This window comes from Eumetopias jubatus, unplaced genomic scaffold (genome assembly GCF_037043125.1).
Source record: "Eumetopias jubatus isolate StellerSeaLion01/CBP00866 unplaced genomic scaffold, mEumJub1_p1.0 scaffold_16, whole genome shotgun sequence".
In the NCBI taxonomy this organism is placed as follows: Eukaryota; Metazoa; Chordata; class Mammalia; order Carnivora; family Otariidae; genus Eumetopias; species Eumetopias jubatus.
Genome location: NW_028274822.1, coordinates 27136806 through 27150484, shown reverse-complemented (window position 1 = coordinate 27150484; position 13679 = coordinate 27136806). Strand labels below are relative to the sequence as shown.

At 43.6% G+C, this 13679-nt stretch overlaps 1 pseudogene; it reads right to left on the bottom strand.

The window, feature by feature from the left end:
• Positions 1-925: 925 nt before the first annotated feature.
• Positions 926-13136, bottom strand: LOC148162259 (elongin-A-like; annotated as a pseudogene).
• Positions 13137-13679: the final 543 nt, after the last annotated feature.

Below are 13679 nucleotides of genomic sequence, written 5' to 3'. Positions count from 1 at the left end.
TATTTACTCTGAGATTAAAACAAAACCAAACCAGGGGCACCTGGGTGGCTCAGTCAGTTAAGCATCTGCCTTCGGCTCAGGTCATGATCTCGGGGTCCTGGGATCGAGTCCCGTATCGGGCTCCCCGCTCCGCAGGAGGCCTGCTTCTCCCTCTCCCACTCCCCCTGCTTGTGTTCCCTCTCTCGTTGTCTCTCTCTCTCTCTGTCAAATAAATAAATAAAATCTTAAAAACAAACAAACAACAAAACCAAACCATGCCAAGTAGTTTTATTTCTTTAAGTACAATCTGGGGATACTATTTATTATTTAAAACGATATCTTATTGTTTACTGAGAGGCGACTTGACAAAAGTATAATCAATCTTTTTAAAATTTTATTAATTTTATTTATTTTTAAAGATTTTATTTATTTGACAGAGAGACACAGCGAGAGAGGGAACACAAGCAGGGGGAGTGGGAGAGGGAGAAGCAGGCTTCCCGCGGAGCGGGGAGCCCGCTGAGCAGGAGGCTCCATCCCAGGACCCTGGGATCATGACCTGAGCCGAAGGCAGACGCTTAACAACTGAGCCACCCAGGTGCCCCAAAAGTATAATCAATCTTAAAATGCTCAGTGAAACCGAGGCTTCCCATCTTCAGCATTCTGGAGTATTCTCCAGGCTGGGAGGCCGTGGCACAGAGGCTCACGGGTGCAACATTTGAAAAGTCCAGGAGCCAGAGTCCAAAAGTTTCCACAAAGCAAAAGATTCTGGTCTCCTTCAGAAGTCCCATCCCCTAATGCCCACTGCCCGTGTTTTCCTCCCCCCAAATTCCATGTCCAGGGCAAGTCCTCAGTTAACCATTGAGAGAATCTCTTCCTGAAATCTTGCATTGTCTCGGCCATCATTGGGGCAGTTTGCTGGGCGGGGGCCCCGCTGGAGCTCAGGCAGTCAGAGCCCGGCTTCTCCAAGAAGAGGTTCAGACTGTCGCTCTGGCTGCTTCCTGGGGGTGGGGGTGGGGGGGTGGGGATGATGCTGGCTTGATCTGCTGCTCCTCCCTATTTCAAACTCCTCCTGGTTCCTTTGAATATCAGAAGGGGGCTGGGCCACACAGCTGAAAAGGGTCAGCTTTGCCTGCCAGCCTTTGGGCTTATTGACAGGTACAGATCCGATGTTTGTCAGTACTCCGTAGCCGCCGCTCTTGGGCATCCCATGTACGACTCCCACCATGCCCCATGCTCTTCTGGACTTTCTTAATGTTTTGGTGACAATGAATTTTCCATAATTTATGTTTCTTCAACTAGTACATGATTGTATATTTACGCGATATAGCTGATTGGCATAAAATCTCCAAAATGGATGGGCTCAAGAACTAAATGTGTGACTCCTCCCACCTCCAAGACTGATGTTGTTTTTAAGTACCTGGATGCACGGTTGGCACAGGGTCGTCATTTTGCGCAGACAGGCACCCTTGGAACCAGAAAACATCTGCATCTTCAAATTCATTCTGCACCCAGGAAATCCAGCGGCTTCCTCTTCCTGGGGAACCAGTGCTTCTTGCTTTGGTTGGAAGGAGGACATCAACTCAAAGGCAGAAGTGGTCAGTAATTGGCCTGTACTCTGGGTAATGGAAGGTCTGGCAACACTGGTAATGCATCAGTGGGGACCTCTTTCAGCTTGGCTAAAGGGGCTCCGGATGGCCACAGCTTCTCTGACTTGCTTTTGTTCACCTTAGGTAACCTCTGGCCCGAGTCCAAGTTTTCACTAGTGCTTTTAGAATCATTTTTAAGTCGCTTTTCTCCAAGTGCAGTAGCTGAAGATTTCACGGTCGTTTCCTTTTTCCTTTTTCTTCTGGGGCTAGTCATAGTATGCCTCCAAAGGCATGGTGGTTGGTTCCAATTCATCATGCAGATCAGCCTCCTCAATGTCAGGGAGGGAGTCCACTGACTTTCTATCCAAATTAGAAGTTTTTATCTTCCCTTCCTGAGTCCTTGAGTTGTTAGAACTTTCTCTTTCACCCTGGGCAACAGGCCTCTTGCCCACTGTCCTACATCTAAGCTGTCTTGACTTGGCTTGTTTTTGTCTGATTTGATTTTCTGGGAGGCTCGTGCTTTTGCTTTTTTTTTTTTTTTTAAGATTTTATTTATTTATTAGAGAGAGAGAATGAGAGATAGAGAGCACGAGAGGGAAGAGGGTCAGAGGGAGAAGCAGACTCCCCGCCGAGCAGGGAGCCCGATGTGGGACTCGATCCGGGACTCCAGGATCATGACCTGAGCCGAAGGCAGTCGCTTAACCAACTGACCCACCCAGGCGCCCTCGTGCTTTTGCTTTTTAAGGCATCTGAAGCAACCACCCATGGAGGTGAAAACTTAGGGATGCAGTGGCCCTCTTTCCTTCTTTCTTGACACCCTCACTGAGACCGTGTCTTCTTTGTGTTGTCTCAGGACAGAGGCCTTGGGCTTTCCTCTCTGGAGAAGACCTGGTTTGATTTCTGGCTGATCAAAGCCTTGGACTTCTGACGTCCCTTGGTACCCACCAGGAGTTTGTCCCTTTAGGAAGATTGGTGCCCCTTGCTTTGACTCACAGCCCCTTCCCCTTGGGGCCACCCAGGTGTCCTTCTTGCCTGAGGCCCCTTCTGTCCTGAGAGGCAGCAGAGTGGCCTTCTCCAGGCCTCTGGCATACAACCGTGGGCCTGTGGGGCATCTGTGCCTGTCCCCAGACAGCTCCTGGGGAGTAACCAGAAGATTCCTGCTCTGAGGACTAAACTGGAGCAAGTCTGTGGTTCTTCCTTGTCTCCTCTCACGATGTGGGACACTGGGTGGGGCCTGTCAAGCTCGGAGGCTTTCCTGTGTTTTTTTCGGTCTGTGCTCAGGGCAGTCCGATCGGCCGCTGGACGCTTTCAGGGGTGTGGGTGGTGTCCCTCCATTGCGGCCTCCTGAAGAGCGGTTCCAGGGTGCCTTGGGGAGTCCTCTTCTCCAGGTAGGGCTCAGCGTCTGATCCATGGGAGTCAACTTCTTCCCATGGGCCACGGCCCCGGCAGGGCTGCGGATGTGCTGGTGTTTGTGCAGGTGAGTGACTGTCCTGCCCCTCGGGTCTCCGCGAGCATGGCTAGAGAGCGGCCAGGCGGACTGGCTCTTCAAATCTTGCCGCAGCTTCTTTGGGTGGAGGCTGGTGGGCAGGCTCCCGCACAGCTGGGTGCCCCGACCTCGCTGCCATTGCCCTGAGCCAGGCTTGCGTCGCGCCTCTGGCTGGGTGCAGGCCTGGCCCGGACTGGTGCTCCCGGGGGGAGCTGGGTCTGCAGTCTGGGGGCACCCGACACCCTGGCTTCTAGCTCCTCGGGGTGCGGAGCCACTGCGGCTGCAGCCCACGACGGAAGGAAGCCCCCTCGCCAGATCCTGGCCTCATAGGTATCCCACCCACCCTCCCCTTGGGGGCTGTGACCAGTGCGCGCCCCAATGAAATGAGCTCCTGTGGGTGGTCCCTGGGCCGCCCCGCCCGCTCCGGTCCTGAGAATTAGCAGGAACCAATCAGCAGTGACCACCCTAGTACCCTGCGCCTGCTGTTGACCATCTTAATTTTAACCTCAACTTAACCCAACGAAACGAGTTATATTTCCCCCATTTTATGGATGAGGAAACTGAGGCTTAGGGAGATCAAATTAACTTGCATGTGGTCACATCACAGAAAGAGGTGAAGCTGGAATCTGAATCTAAGTAGCTTGGGTCTAGGGTGAGCACTCACCTCTGAATAGGTGGAGGAATTGAAGCCTAAAGACAGGAAGGATTAGTCTAAAGTCGAACAGTTTAGCCCCGTGAGGACGGTAATAGTCCCGACATTTGGCTTGCCTCCAAAGCAGTGTATGACAGGCATCAAATAAATTCTTGAATGAATGAGTAGCCATTTGTTGTGACCACCTGAACATCCACAGTAGGGCCTGAGTCAAATCAGCCTAAGCACCCCCCTCCGACCCAATTATCCTTGAAGGCACTTACCCTTCTCTTAGAAGGACTACATTTTATTATTACTATTATTACCACTAATAGTAATCACTTACTAGTCTTAACTTAAGATGGCAGCTTTAATTACAGCTCCTTTGATTAGATCAGAACTGATTAGGTCCTAGTCAGATCTCCAGCAATGCATCTGGCCAGAACTCTTGCTCCGATCAAGAAAGTTCCATGGTTGCTCTTCCTTTATTTTTTTATATTTAAATTTTTTAATTTGTTGAAGAATTCTAGAAGTATACATTGTGAGGTATTATTATCAACTTTTCCCTCAATTCTTTCCAGTTGTCTTAACATTATTTACATAGTTTGTTTATATAGTAGCCTATATTTCCCCCATTATTCTAGGTTTTAAAGATATCTCAAGTCTTAGAATTTATTAGATTTAAGAATTCTTGCAGTTATTAGTTTTTGATATTCTCAGTAGCATCAATTGGCAGTTCTAATATCACATGAACGCTTCCGCAATCACAAATCAAGTTTAAAGAAATGATAGGTAACGAAGAGAATAAATAAAATAAAAACAGCACATTCCCACAACCCAGATACACTAAGGTGTTAACCAAAGGTGAGTATATGGAGAGACACTCTTCCAAATCCTTTTCTATGTGTGTATATACAGATACATGCACACACACACATGCTTTACCAAAATGAAATCATATTAAATAGTGTTCTTTAACCAGCTGGTTCTCTAACCTGGATCATGCATCATATCTGGTTGTTGCATCTCTCATGTCTCTTTGAATCAACACATCTTCCCTCACCCCCTACCTTCTCTATTGTTATTATATTTTTTAACAACACCGACTTGTTCAAGAAACCACGAGAATTGTTCTCTAGAACATCTCCCCTTCCAGATTTGTCTGATTGTTTCCTTGAGGTCTCATCTGCTGCTCTATCTCCGGTGAATGAGAAGTTGGCTCTAAAGATTTGATGATTTCAGTTAAATCCTTTATTTACCTCAAAGGCGATACTGAGAACTTCACATTGTATACATCAGGGGACCGATAGTGCCTGTGACAGCAGTCTGATCTCCCTACCGTGCCACTCTGTGATAAACAGAAAGGAGCCTGTGTCAGCATGAGCTTTTGAAAAAAACACAAATATCGTAATTCCATAACCTAGTTCAGAGTTGAATAACAATGGGGTGGTATGGAACATCTCCTGTTTCAGTAGACTTTATACTTCTCTGAAATCCCAAATTCCATAACCAGTTCATACTCAGGATTAACAACAAATGCCTCCTCTCATGGAACACTGTTCTTGAGCATAGTTGATCAGTTCTGACTTCATATTAGAAACAATAAAGGCCTTTCCTGGATCTGTAGACCCTTTTTTGGTAGTTCTAGTGCTTTGTCAAGTCGTACAGCATTTGAAACTTAGGAAGTTTCCTGGTAGAAACAGGAGATAATCAGGAAACAAACAAAAAACAAATCAGAACCTATGGGTATATATTCAAGCTTTTAAGTGAATATTAGATGCAGGGACTGTAAAATAGAACTATAATAAAAACATTTGAAAGAAGAAATGTGTCCTTTTTAACTGTTTGTTTTTGAGATGGAAAGCTTAATGCAAAATTTGGATCTTATTACAGAAATTGAAACGAGCTCATGCAAATTAATCTCTATTGCACCCGTAAAAAAGAAATTAAAAGCACTAATGTTGCATGTGGTGTATATACAGTAACATTTCCTAAACATCTTCTGGGTCTAAAACTAGGGATGATATTCAGTGCTTCCTTTTCCTCAGGCTACAGTCTCATAGGATTCAATTTTGAATCTGATAATGGAGGCATTTTTGTTGCACAATTGCTCACAAAGGAAATGAAGGAAGAAGAAAACAGCCAGGTCACTGAAGCAGAGACAAACGAGATACTGCAGTTAGATGTTCGCTTCTGGACCTCCTTTCTTTGGTAGACAGAAATTAATTGAGCATCTAATTGTGTCCATTTCAGGGGCACACCATCTTTTACAGTTTAAATTGTCCATGTGTTGGTGGCCCATTCTTAGTTTTTTAATTCAGAAGACAACTTCCTATGCTCATCTAGATTGACATGAGTATAAAGATGTTACAGATCTGGTAAACTTTACACTCTTAACAAATTCATGAGACCACAGTCTGTGTTTCAAGTAATAGCACGTCTTAAATATTTAGTATTAGATATTTGAATAGTATTTTCTTATATCTTTTTTCTATTCTTACTAAATTCTGAATTCCCATCAAACTCGTTTCAAATAAAAAGCTGAATTATCATTTCAAGGCCGGGAACCTCCCAAGTACAAGCTGTTTTGCCGTGTGCTTAGTAAGAAAGCCCTTTTTGAAGCATCTTCATTACCAAACAGAATTCTAAGTCACTGAACCAAAGGGTGTCCCTCAATCCCCATTGTCTGCCCTACACATCAGGACTATTTGCCAAACTTGGCGATTCCAGCCAAAAACCACTAGATATACTCTTGACTGGAGTTGGGACAGCTACCATTTTCCAGGAATGTAATCAAACCCCTAGACAAGCTATTCTTTGAAGAATATGGTCAACATTGCCCAGATCAGCCTAGGATCCAGAGGTGCCTCCATCCTAAGAATGAGAGTTTTGCCTTCCTGTTTATCCTGCTCTACTGTGAGTTCCCCAGGTCAGTGGTTCGCTGTTTAGGTGGCACTCCCAGGATTCTAACAGGAGTCTGAGGGAGATAATTCTGACAGACCCTCCAGCTCAAGTTTAGTTGGGGTGGCTGTGAGACCCAAGCTGCTAGCTATGGATGGCAGACAATAGCACTCCTAGGTTTCTCTGCATCTGTGCATGCGAAGTGAGGTGAGGTGGGGTCTAGGGTCACGGGACTGGGACGTGTGGTGTGGAGGAGGTACCTTCAGGTGCCTGTGTACGGATCTTTCCCTTCCAGTGAATGAGAACGCTGCCCTGTACCCCATACCCCCCAAGGCTGGGGCAGAGAACCTGGATGTCAGAGGTGGTAGGTGTAATCCCTTGGCCTAGAAATTTTCTGATCTGTGAACAGTTGAGCCCAAGCTGAAGTTTTGTTTGCTTCTTACTTACCAACATTACATTTAAACAATTCAAAAGTATAGGGATTGACCCTTAAATTGCTGTGCCCCCAGCTCCTTCCTCTACCCAGAGGTAATTACATACCTGGGTTTTTATTCCTCACTTTTTCTATGAGTGGAAGATTGTGGCTGTGTATTTCTGTGACTTTTCACTTTACAACAGATCTTAGAATTAGGTAGATCTACATATGCTGGAATAGAAAGATTTTTAAGACATATCATTAAGTGAGGGAAAAAGCAAGATGCCCAACAGTATAAACAAAATTATTCCATTTTTGTAAATTTTTAAAAATTTGCGCATACGTATGTTGATATATTCATAATTCCTTTCTGAACCATTACATGAGAAATTAAAAATAGTGGATAGCATGAAGAGAGAATCTTGTCTTTTTAAACTGTACTATTTGAAGTTTTTCTTTGTTAAATTTAATTCAAGCTTGTATTTTAAACTTTCTTTCCCTGAGTAACACAGTATTTGGGGTGGGCAGTGAGTGGGGGTGGAGAGAAGACGCGATGTCTTCAGGATCCTCATCAGTGTATAAAGACCCACCTCATTCCTCTGACTGGCGCATTGCATTCCACCATGAGCTCGTGCCGTGACTTATTTAACCACTAATGGACATTAATAGCCTGTTTCTATTTTTTTGCGAATACAAATAATGCTGTATTAAACATCCTTGAACATTAATCATCGTGCATACATGGACCATTTCTATAATATAGTATAATTGATCTTCTATAGTGTAAATCGCTGGGAGTGGAATTGCTGGGTCAACAAGTACGTGCATTTTTCATTTTGATAGATTTTGCCAATTTGCTCTATAAAAGGGTTGTACTAGTTTACATGTCCACAAGTCATGTCTGAGTGCATGTCTTTTCATACCTTGCCAAGCCTGGGTATTATCTGGATAACATTAAGATTTCTGCATTTAAAAAAATTGGAGAATCTTACTGAAAGAAGCTTATTTTTGTCCAATGAACTGAAGAAATATTAACAATACTTAAGGTGCCTTCCTCAACTTTTATGTGCATGGCCAATGATGACAAAACCAAAAAAAAAAAAAAAAAAAGAAGTCTACAGTAAAGGGGAATGAAAGCCTTCTGGATGGTTTTGCGTTTTCTTTTCTTCCTGGTATGTCTCACCTGGACTCACGCAGACTGAGCTGCTCGTTACAGCCGAGTCATCAAGCACATAAAGGAGTGCCGGAGGCAGCCGAGCCCACAATGGGACCAAGCACTGCCATCAGGCTGGTGAGCAGGCTCTCATCGGGGTGTGGGCGATAAGCAGCTCTTTCTCCCCACCATTTCCATTTTGAAGCACTCCAAAATGTTGCGTGAAATGATTTCCATTTTCAGTCAGACCATTTGTTTTATATTTCAGGGTAAAAAATTACTCGAATTATTTACATTCATTTTAACCTTCTTTTCTCTACCTCTCCCCATTTGTTTCTGGCATTTTAAAACAGCCTTATTTGAGATATAATTAACATACCATGCAACTCACCCGAAGCATATTTGTGGAGAGATACAACCATCACCACTGTAACTTCAGAACATTTTCACTGCCCCAAAAAGAAATTGTGCCCCTTAACTGTTACCCATCCTCATTCCTCCATCCTCCTCTGCGCCCTCCCAACCCTTTTTCTTTTCTTCTTTTTTCTTTATTTTTTAGTGAGCTCTATGCCTAATGTGAGGCTTGAACTCACGACCCCGAGATCGAGTCGCACACTCCACCCACTGAACCAGCCAGGTGCCCCCCCTCCCCGTTCCCTTTTAAAAACCTCTCTCCCGGGGCGCCTGGGTGGCTCAGTCAGTTAAGCGTCTGCTTTCAGCTCAGGTCATGATCCCAGGGTCCCGGGATCGAGTCCCTGCCTGCTGGTCCCCCTGCTTGTGCTCTGACATATAAATAAAAAATCTGTAAAAAAAAAAAAAAAAACAACAACACAAAACCCAAAAACAACAAACATCTCTCCGAAGATCTTTTTCTGTTCCCCTAATAAGTTTTCTGGCTTTACCCAGACTCTCATCTTCAGGAAATTCCGAGCTATCAGCCAAACCCAGTGCAGTGTGTGCGGTCCTAGGGAGCACAAACAAAACACTCCTTAGCTAATTTTTCTCAGCATCCTACTCATAAAAGAACTTGTGCATCTGTGCCTGTTTAGATTAGGAAGAAGTGCATGCTTCCAGTGTGAAGGATGGAGAGACTCTGAAATACATGAACAAAGCAACTAACAGCTGTTGAGCACCCACCGATCACTGACCCTGCTATGGGCACAGCACCCCCCAGTTTGCAAAACACTGTCCAGTTGGAAATGGCACTAGTCAGTGTCCAGGGAAGTCCCTCTGAGAATGGACATGGCTCTCATGGCTCTTGTAAGGGACACCATTCTTGTGTTACTACGTGAGGTCAGCTAAGAAAGACTATCTGTTAGCCACAATTGTTTGATTTTAGCAAATTTGGCACACGGATTTTGGCAAGTTAAAATAGCTTCTCTTTAGTCTGTGGTTAATGTGTAGGGGTGGAGCGGAATTGATGAGGAAGGGGTGAATGCAGGGGAGGAAGTGATGAGGGGAAGAGCACTGGATTCTGATCTCAACTCTGCAGGCTTTTGAGCAAATTCCTCATTTATCTGGATCTTGGGTTCCTGAGATTCAATGATCTCCCAGTACCTTCTAGACTCTTAAAATTCTGAGTCAAAACCCCAAGCATGAACTTGAGAATTTGTATATTTAGAAACACAGCCTATCACTTTTATTACTGCTTATTTAACAGGTGGTTATATTTTTATTTTGCAAACTTGGTTTGGACTGAGTTTTGTGATGATTGTCATCTTTATTATGAGAATAATTTGGAACTAACCTGGATTTCATGAAGTGCTTCTCCTCCTAATACACTAGATGGCACTAGAGGCAAGGCAAATCAAATTCCCCCCAAAAAAGGCGGGGGAGGGAGGGTAGGTTTTGACTACCAAAGTCAAAGTTATTAACTACGGTAAATTCAAAAGGTTTCAGTCTTTATCAAGAATCGTTGTGTCAACATCTTCAGAAAGATGAGCAAACACTGCCAGTGTTAAACATCTTAATATCAGGATAGTGTCATTTTGTGTAGCAGCTTTCAAACTGTGACTGTGACCAACTGTAAGATATCTTAGACTGGGACCCAACACATATACACACACACGCTAAAGCAACAGAAGTTCCACAGAGCAATCCTAAGCTTTCTTCCCTGTCACAAATTCTGAGACAATTCTCTTGCATTGAAGGGGAGCCTTGGGGGCATGGGTCAGGGGGAGTGTAAATGACACATTATCTGATGTATTTGATGGTGAGGAAAGTGATGAGGGGCCTTTAGAGGTGTGCTGGTGTTTCAAAATTAGCAATAGGTATACAGAAAAGTAACCAAGCTAAAAAAAAAATGAGGCAATTATTCATTCCAAGAAAAATAATGTACAGAAATGGAAAAGTACTTTCTGATTCAGCAGTGAACATTGTTTACATGGTTACAATAATAGAACAACCGAATCCTGGTATCACTGTAAGGGGAGGGGAGGGTGAGAAGCTGGATGGCAGCTTGGTTCTCATCTACCGTAACAGGATGGGACTAGTTAATGCCGAATATTCATGTATCGTGGAACACTGATATACTTAGAAATGTGGAGGTAAGTATGAGAAGAAACAGCTAAAGTAATTAAGGTTGTTGCATATAGGGAGTGGGTGGGGGTGGGGTAGTGGAGTGGGGCAGAGACTATTGTTTTTCTTTAAAAATGTATAGTACTAGTATTCAGCCTTAAAAAAGGAAAAAAATTGGACACATACTACAACATGGATGGACCTTGATGACATCATGCTGAGTGAAATAAGCTAGACACCAAAGGTCAAATACTGAATGAGTCCACTTCCATGAGGGACCTGGTATAGGCCAAATCATAGAGATGGGAAATAAAATGGTGGTCGCTAGGGCTTAGGGGGTGGGGGGAGGGCATTATTGTTTAATGAATACAGAGTTTTAGTTGGGAGAGAGAAAAAAAAGCTCTGAAGACGGATGGTGGCACAACAGTATAAATGTACTTAATGCCACTCAACTATACATATACATAGTTGAAATGCTACATTTTATGTTATGTATGTTTCAGCACACCAAAAAAGCAATGTAAGAAGAAAAATAATTTATGGTACTGTTTGAATTTTAAAGAGCTGTATGCCCACTTTAATTTCATTACATTCATTTTTAGAAAGCCCTGGATGAACGAGAAGTTTTTGTATGTGTCGTGAGCGTGAGTGTTTGCGCACAGATTTTACGATACGATTTGGGCCACTCAGGGGCCTTTTTTGCTTTTATCCAGTTCTTACCTGTATTCTTAAAGATGTTAGGTAAGCTATTCTCAAGTCAGGGAGGTATTACTGAAAGTAGGTATTTTATGAATACATTTCAGGGGAATTTGAGATATCAGGTAACTAAATGTAGCACATGAACGCTATTGAATAAATGTACAGATGCATCCAGTTTGAATAAGGACATTATTACGCAGGAATTTCCCTTTTCTGGCCTCTGTTACTCTTAGTGGATATTCTTTTTTTTTTTTTTAAAGATTTTTTATTTATTTATTTGAGAGAGAGAGAATGAGAGAGAGAGAGCACGAGAGGGAAGAGGGTCAGAGGGAGAAGCAGACTCCCCGCCGAGCAGGGAGCCCGATGTGGGACTCGATCCCGGGACTCCAGGACCATGACCTGAGCCGAAGGCAGTCGCTTAACCGACTGAGCCACCCAGGCGCCCCTCTTAGTGGATATTCTGAATGTTTGGCTGTGTTGTCACCTGCTGAATGGCTTACTGGAATTCGTCACCACATTTGTGCTGGGACTAGGTGGGACTCTGAGTGAAGTGAAGCTGTCGTAGCAGGTGAATACCTGTGATGTCAGAGCTGATTTCTAGCTCATGAGTTTCTCTTTACCGTCACTTTCCTTAACCTGGCCCAAATAGAAGTGTATATATCCGCTTCTTTGCAGTTAGGAGCAATAAAATGCCAATTAGCTGGGCCGTAGAAGTTGACTAGCAAAGCGCAATTCTAATTTAAATCATCGTACCTTCAGTTTACAAATGAGAAGGCAGCTCTAAGAAGAAGACAATGGAAAATAACTTTATATATTCTTAGAGATGTCAAACTGCCTTCCAGCCTTTAAGTCATGCTTAAAGGTTTTGGTTTTGACAGGTTACATTTCCCTTCAAGGGTTTATTGCTATAAAAAGAGTCTTCTATCTGATTGTCATCTCATTTAAATTTTCCTTTTTGTTCACAGTGCGAGATGAGGACAGAAGCACGACGAAAAAATCTTCTTATTTTGATTTTGCATTACTTAACACAGGAAGGGTATGTTACATTACAAATATTTACAGAGATGATTCCTCTCTTTCTCTGACCCCTACTTTTCCAGATACACACTTATCAAAATAGTTCATAGAATTTATGTTTAGAGCAGTTTTCTATTTATAGAAAAACTGAGCAGAAAGTATAGAGACCTCCCATCTATTGGGAATCCCCCCACCCCAGCCACTCTCCCCTATTATTAACATCTTACCTTGGCATGGAACATTTGTCACAACTGGAGAACCAATCTTGATATGTTATTGTTAGCTGACATGCATAGTTTCCATCAGGGTTTACTCTTCGGCTGTATAACTCCGTGAGATTTGACAAATGCATAATGTATCCAGCATTGTAGTATCATATCCAATAGCTTCGCCCTAAAAATCCCTTGTGCTCTGCCTGTCCCGGCACCCTTGTTCAGCAACCCAGACACATACGTTTATTGCCTCATTTACATAGATATTATTCCCATTACGCATTTGAAAACTTTAACAAAGCTACCCAGGTCCTGAGATACCTTCCCTTTCCCGTTCAGGTTTCAGGCCTATCAAATGAGGTTCCTGGGGTCCCACTGCTGGGTATCTACACAGAAATAATGCTCTTATTCCTCAATTCTCCTTCCCTCAAAATAAAGGGATCGCATTTACCTGATGACCTGTGCTTGATTCTCTTTTCTGGGTAATGCCATTCGATAACTGGCAGGTGAGGAAATTGCTAAGCATTTGAGTTTGGTCATCTACCTGATTCAGAAGCGTGCAAGCCCTTACAATGAAGGCTGCCAGTGTTCTGGGTTTTGTGAGGAAGAGAGCTCATCCACTATTTACTTTCAAGTTTCCTTTCTTTCCAAGTTTCAGCCAGGAAGAAAATACTCGGGTTTCAGGCTTAGGGCTTGAACTTGCAAGTTAAAGCAGCATTTCTCAACTGGGGTGATTTTGCCCCTTGGAGGACATTTGGCAATGTCGGGAGATGTTTTTGACTGTTACAATGGCACCTAGTGGGGAGAGGGCGGGGATGCTGCTAAACATCCTTCAATGCACAGGACAGCAACCCACAACAGAGTTATCCAGCCCCAAATGTCAACCGTGCCAAGACACTGTATCAGGAGGAACTACAAAAACAAAAAGACAAACAAAGAAAAGTCAGCATAGTTTTCCCCTTCTCCTGCAAGGCTTACTGTGTTATTTACAAAGCATGCATTTCCCCTTTCTGCCACAAGATGGCCCCTTGCATCTCGAATTAATGAAAATTCGACTAGAGTTGATCATTTTCCTGAGACCCA